At 32.6% G+C, this 17290-nt stretch overlaps 1 protein-coding gene and 1 non-coding gene across 9 annotated transcripts in view; both read left to right on the forward strand.

Annotated features, from left to right (window-relative positions):
• The window catches only part of LOC129947229 (protein alan shepard), a 638535-nt gene that overhangs the window by 382503 nt on the left and 238742 nt on the right, over positions 1-17290 (forward strand). The gene's annotated exons all lie outside the window — the stretch shown is intronic.
• LOC129948621 (U2 spliceosomal RNA) lies at positions 16068-16261 on the forward strand. Its single transcript, XR_008781913.1, has one exon. It is a non-coding gene; the product is annotated as a U2 spliceosomal RNA (small nuclear RNA).

Here is a 17290-nt window from a genome sequence, read left to right on the forward strand (position 1 = left end):
AAAAAAAGGGGCTGGGATAAAACCCACACTGAAAACTTCGCATCCAGTCTGTCAATTCGTCTTGCCTAAAAGTTTGTAGGTTTTCATGTTGCGTTAAAAAAGTTGTTAGTTGAATTATTCTTAAAAATTTTAAAATTACCAACAACATTTTTCATATAAAGAAATAGTTTACTTTAAAAATCTATTTTTGTTAAATAGATTTTTAGTCGGAAACAATTTTTTACCAATTTTAGAAGCATTTCTTTAATTTTTACAAATTGGATGAATAACATTAATTTGAGAGATATAAAGTACCGAACATAAATTTTTACCAAATTTACTTACTTTTTTTTGTAGATTTTTTTATTTGGAAATACGGACTGTAGGATTTTTATAAAAAAAAAACTACTGAATATCGAACACAATATTTTCTGTGAAATAAAAAAAGTTTGAAGACAATATTTTTAATTTTTGAAAAGGTATTTGAGTCGAAAGTAAATTTTTACCAAGTTTTGGTATGATTTTTTTTAGGTTTTTATTTTTTGTAAGAAAAACTGTTAATTCAATTTGTCTTAAAACTTTACCGAATGTTGAAAACAATATTTCTTATTAGATTAAATTAGTTTGAAGCCATAATCTCAAGTTTTGAAAAGATATTCGTTTCGAAAATCAATTTTCATCAACTTTTGTAAACTTTACTTTAAAGTTTTAAGCTTTTTGTAAAAAAACTGTCAGTTCGATTTTTCTTAAAATCTAACCGAATGTTGAAAACAATATTCCTTATAAGAAAAATTAGTTGGAAGCCATAATCTCAAATTTTTCAAAAGTTATTTGAGTTGAAAATCAATTTTTACCAACTTTGAAAAATGATTTTTTAGGTTTTTATTTTTTATAAAAAAAACTGTCATTCCATTTTTTCTTAAATTTTACTAAATGTTAACAACAATGTTTTTTAAAAGATAAAAGTAGTTTTAATTTAATATCTTAAAGTTATAAAAAGATATTTGAGTCGAAAATCAATTCTTACCAACTTTGAAAAATGTTTTTTATAGGTTTTTATTTCTTATAAAAAAACTGTCAATTCGATTTTTCTCAAAACCTTACCGAATGTTGAAAACAATATTTCTTATTAGATACAATTAGCTTAAAACCGTAATCTTATGTTTTTGAAAAGATATTTGAGTCAAAATTCAATTTTTACCAACTTTGAGTAAGGCTTTTTTTGGTTTTGTATTTTTTTTTATAAAAAAAACTGTCGATTTGATTTTTATCAAAATTTTACCAGATGTTAAAAACGTTATTTTTCGTTGCACAAAATTGGTTTGGTGATGAAATCATTTTTTTATTCATAAAATTTTCGTTTTATGATTTATAATAAAAACCCTTTAATTGGATTTTTTTCCAAAAATATATTGTTTTGATATCACGTTACAATTTATTATAAAACATAACATTTCATTCAAGGCTTAAGCGTCATTGGTTCGTGAAATATTTAGGATTAATCAAAATGTTCATTTTTTTTTTAATTTAATGGAAAAAAAACAACCCACGCAATTTGGTTGAGAGCCCTTTCTGCATTATTATCTGTATCCATATTTCTACTGGTTCTTGACGACGCAAATAACATCGCAAACGTTCTGACGTACGGACGTACGTACACTTGCACGCACAGACATCTTTCTAACGTCGAGAATTGTCAAAATTTTCAATTCGACAAATCGTTCCTATTGCAATTACTCCCTATGGGAAGTTAATAAAGAACACCTTACCGAATTTGTTTGGAATTTTCTAAGTTCTTACTCAATCGACTTGACGGTTTAGGCTAGGCTGTAGAGGTTAATACAGACAGACAGACGAACCGAACTGAACCGAACCGCGGAACCCATTTTTTTTCGACTTCTTTACCATCGTCATGTGATGTCTGAATCAAATATTCAACACAATGATTTCATGTATTTGAATTTAACAGAGCTTTTACCATTTTAAAACCTTAATAAATAACATTAATCTTTGTGCTTCAAATCCCTCAATGGAGTCCAAGTTTTTGATTCTTAACTTTCTTGCCTACTTCACACCCTTTTTCTGACGAGCTAATCATTCACAATAAAAAAAACAGTTCCCTTAAATGGTTCCTTCAATAACATTTGAAAAATGTTACCTTTATTAATCTTTCATAAATCAACCAAAAAACTAACCAACAAAACTCAATGTGAACTTTAAGAATAATTTCAACCCCAAAAGTTCCTTATTACAATAATAATCTTCGAATTTGTTAAAACAATCTTCTCCGACTTAAAGTTGTCAGGTAAAATTTGTTTCAATTTGCTTTTGCTACCTTTCAAAACAAAAAACCAAAAAGAGGATGAAGAAATATCAATGCCATCATATCCTCAACAAAGAAATTAATTTATGTCGGTAGTTTATCTAAGCAATTAGAAAAGGACCTCTTTTCAACACAACACAATACTCGAGACTCATGACTAAAGACACAAACAAAAAGCTTTTCTAATAAATTCTTAAGCCTGCTGATTTATTACCGATTTCACTTTAACTTGGCAGGAGGTAGACTTTGGTATTATTATTTTTGTTGCTTTTTGTTTTGTTGTTGTTTTAAAGATGATCTAAGCTGAGCTGAACTGAACTAGTTAAAAATTGTCCCCCATTTTTTCATCATCAATCTAACTCATCTATAATATCTTCTTGCTGCTGCTACTGTAACTCAGCTTTGAAATATTTAATTTGTTTTCAAAATTTTTGATTCAACATTAAAGGTGAGGTTCTAGGTAACTTGGTAAGCTTCATTTTTAGAACGATGAAAATTCAATTATTATGAACTCTTTGGTTTTTAGATGAATTTCAACCCTTTCCTTCGATAGGTACATGAAAAGATGATTGTGTAACTTTTCAACATAAATAAAACAATGTCCCCTGAAGATACTTTTCGCTCTTGTTGTTCGCAAAGAGAGTTTTGAACTTTATATTCCCTTACCATCATCATAGGTCTACTATACTATACCTATTCCTTTTTTGGTAGGAGTAAGTTATTTCAAAGTTTTATGGCATGATGATAGCCCCAGGCGGGAATACTTCTATAGGTATATACTCGTACCTATGTGTACTCTGCTCTAAAGACTTTTTAGAAACTTACAATCTAAACACCTCTGCCTCGGCTCTATCTTATCTATACGATATCTGTTTGTCTTAAATTCATAAGTCTCCCTAGGTTCAGGAGTTTTGTTGGAATTTAAGGTTGCCTTCAGTGTGCCGCCTACGCTTACGCCTACTCTTCCTGCCTGCCTGGCCTACCTATAATCTATATTTTGGCCCCAAAAGACCCCATAAAGGAAATATCCTAACTATATCCAATATAGAACTCTTAGAAATATGCAGAAACACACTAAAAATAAATCCCTTTCACTTTTTCGGATTAACATCTCTTTCTTTGCATATAATTTGCCTATATTTACAGTTATGGTCAAAATAATAGGAACAACACTTCATTTTTGGTAATTATCTAAGAAAGAAAATTAAACAATTCAATTTAAATGGTAAATATTTTTTGATAATGTTTCTTAATTTGCGATTTTATAAAATTTGAATAGTTATTCAGGCTTTATAGAAGGCTGGTCCAAAAAAATAAACAAGATTAAAACTTAAAAAAGAACAATGTTTCGACAAAAAAGTTTAAATTAATTTAATAGTTGAAAAACCTTTGTTTTGAAAAAAATTAATTGGTTGAATAATTTCTTAAAGGAGCCCACTAGCAACTGACGTTTTTCTTGAAAAGTTGAGTAGGGCATTTGAATGAGAATTGTCGAAAATTCGTTTTGTTGAAAGTTAACCGTAACCTACATTTAATCATACAGTTTACACCTTCTCTTTTATGTTTACCTCTGACGTTCCCCAAGGGAGCCACTTAGACCCTCTACTTTTTATTTTTCTTCCATTTGTCCTTCGAGGTATATTTTCTTCCATATCAAGAATTCTATCAATTATTTAATTTCAAGACTCTGGAAGAACGAAGAGAGATTATGTTCTTCCACAAATTATGTTTTTCCATCGTCCTTCGGACTCTATTACCAGTTCAAATCCTTACATGTCCAGGATTTATAATGTTAAAACCATCAATTTGAAAAAAAAAACTCATTTCTTAAAAGTGATGTCACTCCAATTTCTTTTTGAACTCCTTTTTGAACGACTGGAATGGACAGATTCTGGTAACTCATTTCACATTCGCGTAATGCGGTTAAAGAACTAATCTCTGTTCTTGACAAAACGGCCGGTGTTGGGTTAGAGAGTATATTGAAGAGCATAACATTGTTTGAGGGGAAGAATGCCAGTGACTATTTCGCTAGAGCCTTTAAATGGCGGTAAAAAATGGGGAGACAAGAAACTTTCCGTTCAATACTTCGAAATGAAAACCTTATATAAGACGAAAAAAAGTATAAAGTAATAGATAACGACCAGGTAGTACCCGTAGCGTGCATTGCATTACTTCAGGAAGGATCTTGTATCCGAAACTTCTACGAAAGGTGGTCGGAAACACAAATTCTGAACATTTCGAGATCTTTAGATTGCTTAAGACTTATTTAACAAGTATGCTTTAAAGACAAAAGACAATATTGAGTTTAAAAAGCTAATCGGTTTTTTGAATTTGAATTTTTTGGTCAGATCCGTTGAAGGCCCACATCCAAAAAGAAGGTTTGCAAATTGACCAACAGATATGAAAGTCTATCTCCAGCGAAATAAATATGTGAATTACGCTGTTCAGGCAGAAGATCACTAAGAGAAATTATAAAGAGTGTCGGATGTAACTAAGAAGCTTAGGGCATACCATCATTTTTTTTTAATAGCTGCGCAAGGTTACTCCCATACTTTAATTAAGAACAAATTTTCGTTAGCATTAAAAAAGTACCAGTAAGCCAACTACAAAAATAGGCATATAGAATTATTATAAGGGTAAAATTCTGTCATAAATTATTTTAGTAAAACTTTAACCTTTTCTACCACGCACGCAGTGAAAGTTCTTAAAACATAAAAAAAAATACGGTTTTGGAACAAGTTTTACTGGTGCTCCGCTCGTATTAGTCTTAGAGTGATTCAATGTTACCTTTAGCCTATAGCCAATAGTCTTCCTCAATAAATGGGCCATTTTTCACCTAAAGAATTTTTCAAATCTGACCAGTAGTTCCTGAGATTAGCTTGTTCAAACAAACAAACAAACAAGCAAGCAAACAAACAAACTCTTCAGTTTTTTTTCATATTTTTCTCACTGCAAGTGTTCTTATTGTTTTGACCATAGCGGTATATGATATTTTGTGTATTCTGTGTACTCTATATACTTGTATTCATTTTGTTTGCTTTTATGAATTCCTTGAAGAAGCTTAATTTATTCCCAAAGGTCAAACGCAAATTTGATATCATCGACGTCATTATCATCATAGCCCCGTTGTATAATAAAAATGAACGAAACGTATCGTAACGTGAAAAAAGAAAACCAAGAAATCGTAGTGTATTCAGATATCCGAATTTATTTTCGATTTTTTTTTCGTTCGTTCATTCTTGTGGGTTTGGCTCCAGATCCCGAGAAATAAGGAACAAGAAGAAGTATAAAGGAATTTACCGGCAAACGGCAACAGCCGAAGTAAACATGATTTATAGGAATTTGTCCATAAATTTACGCCAACTGTCGATAAGGAAAAGTAAACGAAATCTTCAACATGGCTGAGCATCAGGGGGAAAGTTTATTTTTGCCATTAAAGGGAAAACATGAAGTGAATGTTTATATTCAAACAGTGGGGGGTGGTAGGGGGATGATTTTGGTTTTTTGGGTTACCTTGGTATGGTTTTCGGTGTTTGTATACATAATTTTCTTGGTTTTTCTCGAGAAAATTATTTAGGGGTGGTGTTTCTTGTTGTTGGGTTCGGTTGATAACACATTTTTACGTACATATTCATAGGAACATGCAAGAAACGGAGAGAGAGAGAGCGAGTTAAGCTTATTGCCCCAAAAACTGACTTTTGACACCTTATTTCTGGCCGACACTAATCGTGAATGTTTCCGTTCATTTTCACATCCGTTTTTGTTTTTTTTTTTAGTGTTGTTGCTGTTTTTGGTGTTGCTTTTGGTGTTTGGATTTTTATAGGCCACCATAAAAAAAAGCTATCAGGAGTTTAATACTTGTTTATTTTAAGGGGATTTTGTATCCTGTTTATATTTATTTACAAGAATATAAACAAGATGTAAGACAATTTGTTCACAATCGGACATCTAAAGGATCTTTGTGTGTTTTTTTTTTCGCTCTCTACTTTTGCGAACATGTTTATGACTATGGATGGAATGGAAAAAAGAAAGTCGAAATGAAGGCTATAATAATTCTTTATTCATCTGTGTTTTCAAGATTATTTTTTCTTTTTCTTCCTCCTTCTCTCTTGCTCTTGCCTTCTACCTTTCCTTGTATAAATGTAATTAAACTTCTGTTTTTAGTAAAAGGTTCATATTTAAGGAGCTTTATTGGACCTTACAGCTTATTTAAGCTTCTTAAAGATACAAAAAATATAAATTGAGCAATTCTGTTTCTATGGTTATAAAACTTATTTTATTACACTTTTATCTCGAGTCCTTGATGTAACTACAATCCTACTTCCTCAACTTATTGCTTTGCTTTTTTTATGAATTTAGTTTAAGTGAATAATATTGTTTTACGTTCTTTTGTACCTGTATAACACATGATATGTAAGTAAAAATAAGACTTAAACAATATTTTTTGTTTGAACATGTATGACATACTTGAAGAAACTTAAACCTGAGTGTTTAAAGTCCTTCGTAAAAAATATTAAAATCTGTTCTCCCATATTTTTAAACACATTGCAAGGGAAGTAGAGGTTTTTTTTTAAAATAGTCCTTCAAAAACCAAGAAGCGTCTTTGAGATATCACTGAAATTTTGTATTCATTTGACAGCTCTATCGACTCCATTTTCTATGGAATAGAACAGTGTTCAAATGTCGCTGCGACTTCTTGAGATAGTGCATTTCTTCAATGTAAAATTTTCCATGAGTCTTGGGCATAAATCAAGTTGAACTTGGCCCTTGAAACCAATCATGTTAGCTTTAAGGGACGCTGTTGTTTCTGGCTTATTGGTATAGACCTGTGACTTCAAAAAACTGCATACAAATTAAAAGTCAACGGAGTTAAGTAGCATGATTTCAGTGGTCAGTTTACATCACATTAACGAACATACTTCTTTTAAAGGGTAACTTCCTTCGGTCGAATATGTTGTTAACAGTTGTTTACTCACTGCTTTCTAGATCAGTTCAACTTTCAACAGATTAAAGCTCAAGCTACGAGGGACAATTTTCTAGGTTTTGTTCTCTAAAACGCTGAGTTCTTTTGCGAGTTGTGCGAAATCAATTTCCTCGAATTTTTCCATCTCCAGGAGACTCTCATGATTAGCAGCGTTCATACTGAACCTTTCAGAATGGTAATTTTGAACGCTATCAGGGTCGTAGATGGTGATTTGGTAAAACAGACAAACAAAATGACAGATTATACTGGCTTTAAAAATAATCCGCAACAGTCCGTTGAAAACTAGGACCTAGAGTCTAACAACTCTCAACCATTCCTTTGTATGAGTACTGTTTTCAGGGATGGAAGGGACCTACAGTTTTAAGCCGAATCCGAACAGTTAATTGAAGAAAGCAGTTTTCATGACAATTACTCTTGGAGAACTGTCAATTTCTCGCAAGGGACCGTTGGAATAGTAATTCACGTAATAAGACTGGGCTGTTCGATATAAGCCGATAAAGCGTCGCAAAAACTGCCGGTCGAACTCCCGAAATGTCTCCATCTGAGAAGGGGCCACGTTGAACCACACAGAACAACCATAAACGATCATCGGACGTATGAGGGCCATGTAGCAAATTACCTTTACGCTGGGGTCAGAGCGATGGCTCCTCTGGCCCTATTCAGAGCAGCATTTATATATCCATCGAAATATAAATACTGATCTAACCAGATACCGAATTATTTCGCTAATCGATGACCATGGCCTAGCCAACGGAATCCGAAACAGAATTATCTCCGACTTCTGGACATTTATTTTCAGTTTCCTGTCGTCGCAATTTCGCTGAATCTTGTCGAAATTACGCTCCAAGAGAATTATAATAACCTCAACCTTTCGGGCCGTTCTGTACGCAACTAGGTCGTCGGCGTACGCTTTTCCGGAATTTATCCGGAATTATTTTGTTGTCCGCAGCCCACTAAGTCAGAGCCCTATTGATTATCTTTTCGAAACATTTGCTAATGCTCGGAAGAAGACTTATCGACCGAAGATTTGACAGGTTGGAGTTGTCCTTTCCCATTTTCGGGAGAGGATGAACCACAGCGATCTTCCAATGCACTGGATAATATGTATCAGTGCATTATTGAAGAGTGTAGTGTAAGTTTCAATCGCCTCCATTGGTAAATGTCTTAGTACAACGTTGGATATATCATCGACACCTGCTGACTTTTTGTTTTTAATTGAGTTGAAGATGAGCTGAAGCTCAACCTTCGTTACTAACAAGGGATTTGGTCCCGTTTGCCCGGTGATTATGGCCTTTGCCAGGGAATCGTCATTGAACCGCATGAAACCGCAGTTCTCAGATCGCAATTGTATAATATCATGTCGAAGATAAAAGTGATTAAGTGAGATCTGTTTTCAAGGTTGTGGTTGGGACGAATGCTAACATTGTACACTTTCTGGAAAGCAGCTCCCACCGCCTTCAATTTTTCCTTCGGATCTTCAATTATGTAAAAGTCATCGTCAAAGATGGCTTCTTCTGGATCTATTGGCGCTGTCCTGAGTACTTCCCTGTTCTCTTCAGTTCTTTGGAGTTTCAGAAACAGGGTCACTAGATTTAACTGACCGAATCTTGCGGTCCCAGTATTTGTTAATTGATAATCTGAAGTTCTCCTTAATCAACAGATTGAAATTTTTTATTGACGATTTCAGTGTCCTAACCTCCAAGTCGTGTGGGTCTTTGAGTCTTGTCAGTAAGCGTCCATTTGGTCCCGTTCTTTGTAATTTGGTATTGTCCGTTCCATTGTTCGTTTTATTGTTTCGTCCATCTGTTGTAAGTGTTGGACAAATTCTGTTTTTTTTCCAGGTTTCTGTTGTTGGTAACGCGTTGGTAAAATGAGGCCAGCGCGTCTTACAGTAATTGTAAGAGTGCGCTGCTACGTATTCCTCCAACTCCACGCGTTCGTTCGGAATCTGCATTACATCAGCCAGTCCGCAGTGATCACTGTTGTACTCGACTGTCTGTAATCAGTTTCGAGGGTGATTACCCACTTTGTCTGTTACTGTCAGGCTGGTGTCGTACAGCAAAAGATCCAGAAAGGAGCCGCTTCTTGGATACGATGGCTTTTCCGTAGCCAGCAGGTCGACGCCATATTCAACGCTGTAAAGCTTCATCACATTAAAAATATGGTTACTTCTGGGATTACTATGTTGATTTCCCCAATCTTTATGTTTTGCGTTCAAATCACCGGCCAAGATGAAATAGTTTTCCTTTAAGCTCAGTTTAAGTTCCCTAAAAAGAACCTCGAGCCTATCGCACTAACCATCATGCTGCGGGTACAACCTACCCCGCTTTCAACTGTCAAACTTTAAAAGTCGGTATTTATTTATTACATTTTTCTTATATATATTGATACAAGTTAATCAAGCGATTTACTTGCAACTTACATTAAGGAATTTGTTTTGAAATATCAGGTGTTTATTTCTGGCCACTCGCACATCCGATCATTGTAATTTTTTACAACTTTTCTAATAAATTTGACCGTATGATTACAAAATGTGGTCCGAATATTTGCTTAGTCTAGAAGTTAGTAGTTATCCATAAACTCTAAAAAAAGTAGTGGGTAGACGTTAAGCTGCTTGAAGAAAACAGGAAAACAGAGAAACATTTATAAATAAAGTTGTCACCATATTTCAATAAATTGTCACAACAAATCTTGTTAGAACGAAGTGTCGTCAATTTAGGCGTATTTATGGTTGGTAACAAAAGATCAGTAAGCATGGTTCCATTACACTCGCCATTTGCATGAACGGCAAGCAAATTCCTCATATCGAAAAAAAAGAACCAATAATGTTGCTGGATGGTAAACCACCAGAAACAGTCGGTTTTAATGGATTTAGTTTGGTAATTTGATTAAGGCTTGAAAATTGTCTTCACTCTATATTTGTCAATTTTTCTTACTGACGAAGTTATTTTACCAAAAATGAGTAACATGTTTGTTTTCAAAGTAAATTTCCACAATTTAGAAGAAATATTTTGGCAAACAAAATCTCAACACCGTTTGACATTCTCAACTCTCAAAGCATAACCAATGGCTATCAAAACTTCCCATACATTTACAAAAAACACCCTTAACATTGGAAAAAGAAAAGGTGTCAGAAACAAAATTGTCTGCTGATTTGTTTTTTTGTAATGTCAGTATTGAATTGACAAATTGTTACCAGCTAAAACGTTTATTTTCTTTTTGAAATTTTCTCTTCCAAGAAAATAAAGAAAAGAGTTTGGTATCTTCAGTAAGTTACAGAAATGTTTAACTCGAAGATCTTTACTCTAGTTTATTATGTTTTGATATTATTTTATTTCCAATTTAAATATGACACAATAATATCTCCATTTTCACACAAATTATGAACTTTTAACACAAGTGATTTTTGTTTGTTAAAATTACTTATATTCATAATACCACTTGAACCCTATCGCACCCTGTTTATTTTATTAACAACACTCTATGCGCTCTTTTATACCTACCCCCTTGTTATAGGTTCTGTACCTTTATAAACATTTCCCAAAGTAATTTTCTTTCTTATTATAATTTCTTTTTGCATATTTTTCATCCCTTACCAACGTTCCCTTAACCTTACCTTCAATAAACGCGCCGTCTTTCTATTTCTTACTTTTTGATGAAAAAGTGTAGGAAGTTATATGAACGTCCTCGAAGAGCAAGAGCAAAAAATGTATGTAAAATGAGCAGAAACGCAAATGACGCTGATATGACTCCCCAAATGAAAATAAAAATTAATGAAACTTTTTTTTCAAGACCTCATAGAAATGAAAAATACAAAAAGAAAAACGAACCAGAAAATGAGAACAATTCCGAGTTCAGAGTCAGAAGTACGAGTGGAGCAGAAAACCGGAGAGTTTTTAAATTGGAATACTTTTCCCCAAAAACTTGATGGGTTGAATATTGTTCCGCGTCTTCTTCAAACTCAAAAGCTGGTTCGAGGCTCCACCAAATGAATTCATATGTCTATAGAAATGTTGGGCTATACCTAACCTACTCGTATATTCAACTGTGAGTATGGCGAAGTCAAAAGTTGAAGGTTCGAAACCCCTCTCAGATTTCGACGAGGAAGACAAATGAAGTAGAAGCCAAGCACTAAAACGTCTTCCTGTTCCTATATTCTTCCTACAACCTACAACCTCCTACCTACAAACTTGTAGAACCGAAGTGAAGAAAAAGAGTGTAGGTGGAATGTTTCTTTTTTAATTCTATGTTTTCTTCCGTTTAATTAAAGCGGTAAAGTTTTTTTTCGGAATATTGTTTGACTTTTGACATTTTTTCTTCGTTCGCCCAGGAAATATCCAAAAAACAAATCAAAACGGAAATTGCCGACAAAATAATCTTCAGTCTCAGACTTAACGAGTGTTTCGAAAACTCAAGGTTCCTTTATTTTCATGAGTAAGCAAAATTTTGTTAATAAATTTTTTGAGATTGAGAAAAAAATCTTCAGAACAGGCACAGCATCAAATATGGCGGCGACGACAGCGACAACGGAGACACAATGAGAGTTGATATCCGTCTTATCCGTTGTCACTATACACTTTAACGTCGTCGTCGCGTCTTCTTGTTGTTCGTCGTAATTGCCATCATTTGACTATTTGACATGACAACGCCACCGCCGCCCGCTATTGCTTATCGATTTGATTCGTTGTACATTTTTAGATTTCAAGGTTCTTTGTTTATTGATTTGTAATTTTATTTCATCTCGAAAGCTTTCCATATTTTGTTGGCATAAAAATTGAATATGTATCTTTTTATCTATATTCCTATCCGTATCCGGCAATGTTTAAGAATTCTTTATTGCATATTGATGTCAATGAACTCATATATCTTCAAAAAATATGGAAACATAAAGGAAACGCTTTCTTGAGTGTTTGACAAGTAGGTAAGACATTTTTTTGTTGCTCTTTCAATCCTTGTAAGTTGAAGATTTATTCTTTTTTGTGCTTTCCTATTTTATCAATTCAAAAAAGATATGAAAGAAGGCGGCTGCCCGCCTTGCTTGGGCTGGGCAGGCCTGCGACAGCGACAGCAACATTAACTAAAGTGACTTGATTTATTTTGAAAAGAATTTATATGTGCATGGAATTTATTATATCTTGATATGAGTTGAGCTTAGTAGAGCTGAGGATTGAGAAGTGGATGAGTTAAAAAAAGGGGTTTTTGTTGAAGCTGAATGGAAATCATCAAACTCATTTGAAAACAGAAATAGATTTAATTTAGTGTGATGTCACTGATTGATGCTAATTTTTAATAAAATATTTTATTCTTTTCTTTCTCGTTGTTGTGTTCAGTAAAAAGTACATACGAAATATTGTAAAAAAACGTGCTTTGGATTTGAGAAAGGCAGAAACATAAGTACGAAAAGCATGTGAGGAAAATATATTAAAGCTTTGGTGTAGCTGGTTTCTAAGGGTTGATTTGTATGGTAATCGCAAATTTAATGTTAAGGGTGGAGAATTTAGGCAGATTTCCTTGACACGTTCCTGTGACATTAGTTATATCGTCAGACGCGTTAGCAAAACAGTTTATCTTTCCTGACATTATTAAATCTTTATCAGCTGACACATATTTAGGGTTTCTGATAAAAATATGTTAAAGATGCTACAATTTTTTGAAGAAATTGTTCAATTTTCTACTAAATTTATAAAAAATGATATTTTTTTTGAAGATTATTGGAAAAATTTTAATAGGAAACACGCGAGTTGTTAACAATAGACATTTCTGCTAGTTTCTATAACTTTGAGATTAATTTGTATTAAATATTTTTAAAAACCACTTTATTCTTGATAGAAGATATCCCAACCTCATGTTTAAGGAAGTTTTATATATCAAAAAAGAATTACAAAAACATACAGTGGTAAAATATTTTTTCGCAATAACGCTTTCAAGTTTTTAAGTGGATTTTCATAAGAGTTTGATATCAATCATCATGCTTACACTTGAGAACCTCTCTGACGGTATCTTTAATACTCTAGTTCTTAGAAGAAGTCAAATTTAGAGAAATTTGTTCTTCTTCAAATTTAGAGAAATTTGTTCTTCTTTTCTAGAAGAGGGCAAAATAGATCTTTACGTCAAACTACCAAATTTATTTATGCTAGTTAGTTACAGTCACGGATAGTCCGACGCAACTTAAATCCATAAATTGATTATTTATCTGACTGTTTTAGTGTTGCCAGATTAAAATTGAAGAAAAGGATTAAATTGTCAATTTTAAAAAGAGGGGGAGGGGGTTTTGTTGGTGTTCAAAATTTAAAAAGTTCAACACTAAAGACAAAAATGGAAGATTGTACGACTACGTCGCGCTTATAGTATCCATAGTATCTACTAAAAGCTTAGCAAAATTTGTTTGAAAAAACTATAGTTTTATTTTTGAACGTCCATTTTTTTAAAATGTTACCTCAAAAATCGATTTATCATTAAAATTTGGTTCTGATAATGCTAGAGAAAACTAAAATCAACTCTAGTATAATTTGTTTTAAAAATATTTGGAAAATATTTGTACTTATTACTCTCTATTTTAGTTGATATCTAAAAAGTGACATGTTATGACAAAGTGGAACATAGAGTATCCTTAGAATCTACGTTAGCAAGAATCTTCATCTAAAACCTTAAAAAAAGAGAACATTTCAAAAATCATTAAACCTCAATTCATTGCATAAAAAGCACTCTTCAGAATATAAATACAGGCAACAAGGCTCCGTTCGAAAGCAGGCTTTCACGATTTAACATAAAACGCACAATACTTTTTCAGATATATAGGTGAAAATTTTAGAATTACAATATTTCATTTTGATGGAAATATTTGCAGCATTTCGTTGTCTTTCCTGAACTTTAATTGAATCAACTCTGGCTTCAAAATGTATCGTCTTAGAATTCTTTCTTTTATGAATCTCTTAAAACCTCAACGGAAATAATTGTCAACAAGGTTAAAGAGTTTTCCTAAAACAATACTAGACAAAATAATGCGGAGTTGTGACTTCGAGTTTCAAAAAACAAAATGCCACTTGAGAGTTTAGTAAATTTGCTCTTATAGTTCTTACCTTACCAGAAATGTATGCAAATGCTTTCTTTTATATGAACACAATAAAAACCAAGATTCACTCAAAAAATACATTTTGGATCCCCTAATTGGAATTGTGTCAATATCATGTCAAGAAAATATTCAGCTATAAGTTTTAGCAACTATTAAATACACTCTAAAGCAGTCACTAGACGCTCAATATTATTGTGCAAAATATTGCACATAGAAATAGAAAATTTTAATGTTTTCAAAAACAAACCGATTTTTTAAATTCGACTGACATTTATGTAGGCAAAATGTGACTAGCAATGGACCCTTAAGTCCGTTCTTTCAAAGAATGACAGCAACAACGGCAACACTAACCAAATAATTCGAACTTGAACGACCAACAGCAATAACCAACAGGAACAAAAATCAACCGAACGGTGACGACGAGAAGCTACGAAAGACGAAACGAAAACGCCACGAATTTAAATTGTTATCCTTATCTACTTTTATTAAACTAAATTTATTTTTATTTAAACTAAATATCGCTATTACTAAACTTAAAACTATTATTATTTAAAAACTAAAGTGAATTAAAACTATATACTATTATTGAACTATTAAAACAAGTGTTTCTTTTGAAAAAGAAAAAAAAATGCACATGTATTTGGTCTTTGTATTCCCCAAGGCCACAGAGTCGCAAACACGTCGATACATTCTAATATTAATGTTATTTCAAACTCTGTTTCACTGGCGCTTATTAATATTGTGAAATGTCAAGTATTTAGCAATAATATTGAGCGTCTACGGACCGATGTTGAAAAATTCAAATAAAATCAATTCAAATAAAATTATTTCCTTTCCATCTGTGGTTTTTGTGATATATTATTGTTTTAATTTGCGGTATTTTCTGTTAATAAAATTAGTTTTGATATTACCTTACCTTATAAAACTCTAGACAGTCTGCTAGCAACAAACTGAAACATAGATAAACAAATCATATTGAATTAGCAGCACCTTAAACTAAACTATTTTTAAGTTCCTTAGTAGCAGACTTAAATTAATTCAATTTACTCGTAAAAATGTTCTTTTAAAAAGAGAAGATCACCCTAACTCAAGCTAACTTTCATAGGTAGCAGCCTACCCGTTAGTAAAAGTCGTTAAATCGATAGTTTCTAATCAATAAATTTGTGTATGTTAGTGGTCTTGTATACTGGGTAAATTTCATCAAAAACTATCATTCTTTAATTTCTTCTATAGACATTAATATAAAAAGGCTTTTTACCCTGATAAAAAATTGTAAAGTTAGGTAAAAACACCTTTACAATTTTGATTATATTGAAGAGAACCATTAGAAGTTCTTTTTTCTTAATTTTGTAAGTTGAATGTAGTTAAATATTATTAAACATTAATTTATTTTTCATTTCGTATCCTCACTCACTTTAAATCACGATCAGTGATTCACTTAATCACCACGTCACACACATTTCACGATCAACTCACTGTTCACTTTCACTGGCATTCGTATGACTCGACCAAAATGATCGCACAATCTCTTCTTTCCTCTTGTTTTTGTGTTTCTCCCCTAATCACCTTCGTCACTACAACAACAAAATTCTCACGAAATTTAAACAACAACAAAATGTATGATTGTGTTTTAATTTTTCTTCTTTCATTTCACACCCAGTATCATTGAAAAAAAGTGATAAGTAAGACCAATTGAAGAGTTTCAAGTTATCGCTTCTCGGCCTTATGGCTAAGATCAAAGTGTAGTATCTGTTCTTATCAGCTTAACATCTGATAGATCCCCCATCGGGGGACAACAAATGTTAAACTGATTTTTGGAATCAGACGGAGTGCTAGGGGCTTGCTCCACCTCTGTCGCGGGTTGGCCCGGTATTGCAGTACCGCCGGGATCGGCCCAATTAATAATTCTCAATATAACATTCAAGTCTAAGAAACATTCTTTGAATTTGTATTCTTTTATAGCAAATGAAAGAAGCCTTAAAAGGCCCAACTATAATAGGCATAAGCAAACATAAGCTTATGTCAAAAACCAACGATAATTCACTTATGTTTGCGAAATTACTGCATAGCCATAATGCAATTTTGTTCACGTATCTAAATGTCAGATTTTACTTATGCGGTGAGCGACTGGGATCGCTCTTGCTTAAGTGTGCTTAAGTTAACGAAACTGAGAAAAATTGAACGAAACGGAGCTAGACTCCATTATGTTCACTCGTATTGATATTCTTTGTATTCGCACGTTTACTTATGCGCGCATATGCTAGCTTATGCCTATTATAGTTGGGCCTTTTGAATGTTAACATAATTCTTACAATGCGTTTTTTTCGTAAGATTTAAAGGAAAGTTGGTTTGTTGTTTAATTTAAGTGTGTGTCGTTTTTAAAATTGCTCTTCTGAAAGCATATATTGGTTATCGATCAATGTGATCAACATGTTATAATTTTCTTCAATTTTACAGCATGAGTATTTTGAGCAAAGGTCATGACATTATTAAACTTTGGTCAAAATGCCATAAGAAAAAAAAGTCCTCTTTTACTTTTTTGCAAATCATTCAAAACTATGCTCTCTTAAAAAAACAACTGAACGAACACATAAACTGCTCAGAAAGGTAATGAAGGTATCAATCAAATTATAGAAACTTTTTCTAAGGTTTTTGATGGCCTTAGTTCGAATTCGATTTTTCTTAATGAATCTATCAAGACAGTTTTTTTTTTAAATAAAACTTTCTATAATTTGATTATTATGCATTTTTGGGACTATGCAAATTCATACCAACCTTTTTTAAATAAAATTCGTGGTGTTTTTTCAAATTTTTAATCCAGTTATATTTTCTCATAAATTTTAAGTCTTTACCTGACATTCAAAAACCTTGAAAATCAATAAAGATTTATGATCCTAAAGCGGTTCATAACAAAAAAAACCCAAAAAAGTAT

Source organism: Eupeodes corollae, chromosome 2 (assembly GCF_945859685.1).
Source record: "Eupeodes corollae chromosome 2, idEupCoro1.1, whole genome shotgun sequence".
Classification (NCBI taxonomy): Eukaryota; Metazoa; Arthropoda; class Insecta; order Diptera; family Syrphidae; genus Eupeodes; species Eupeodes corollae.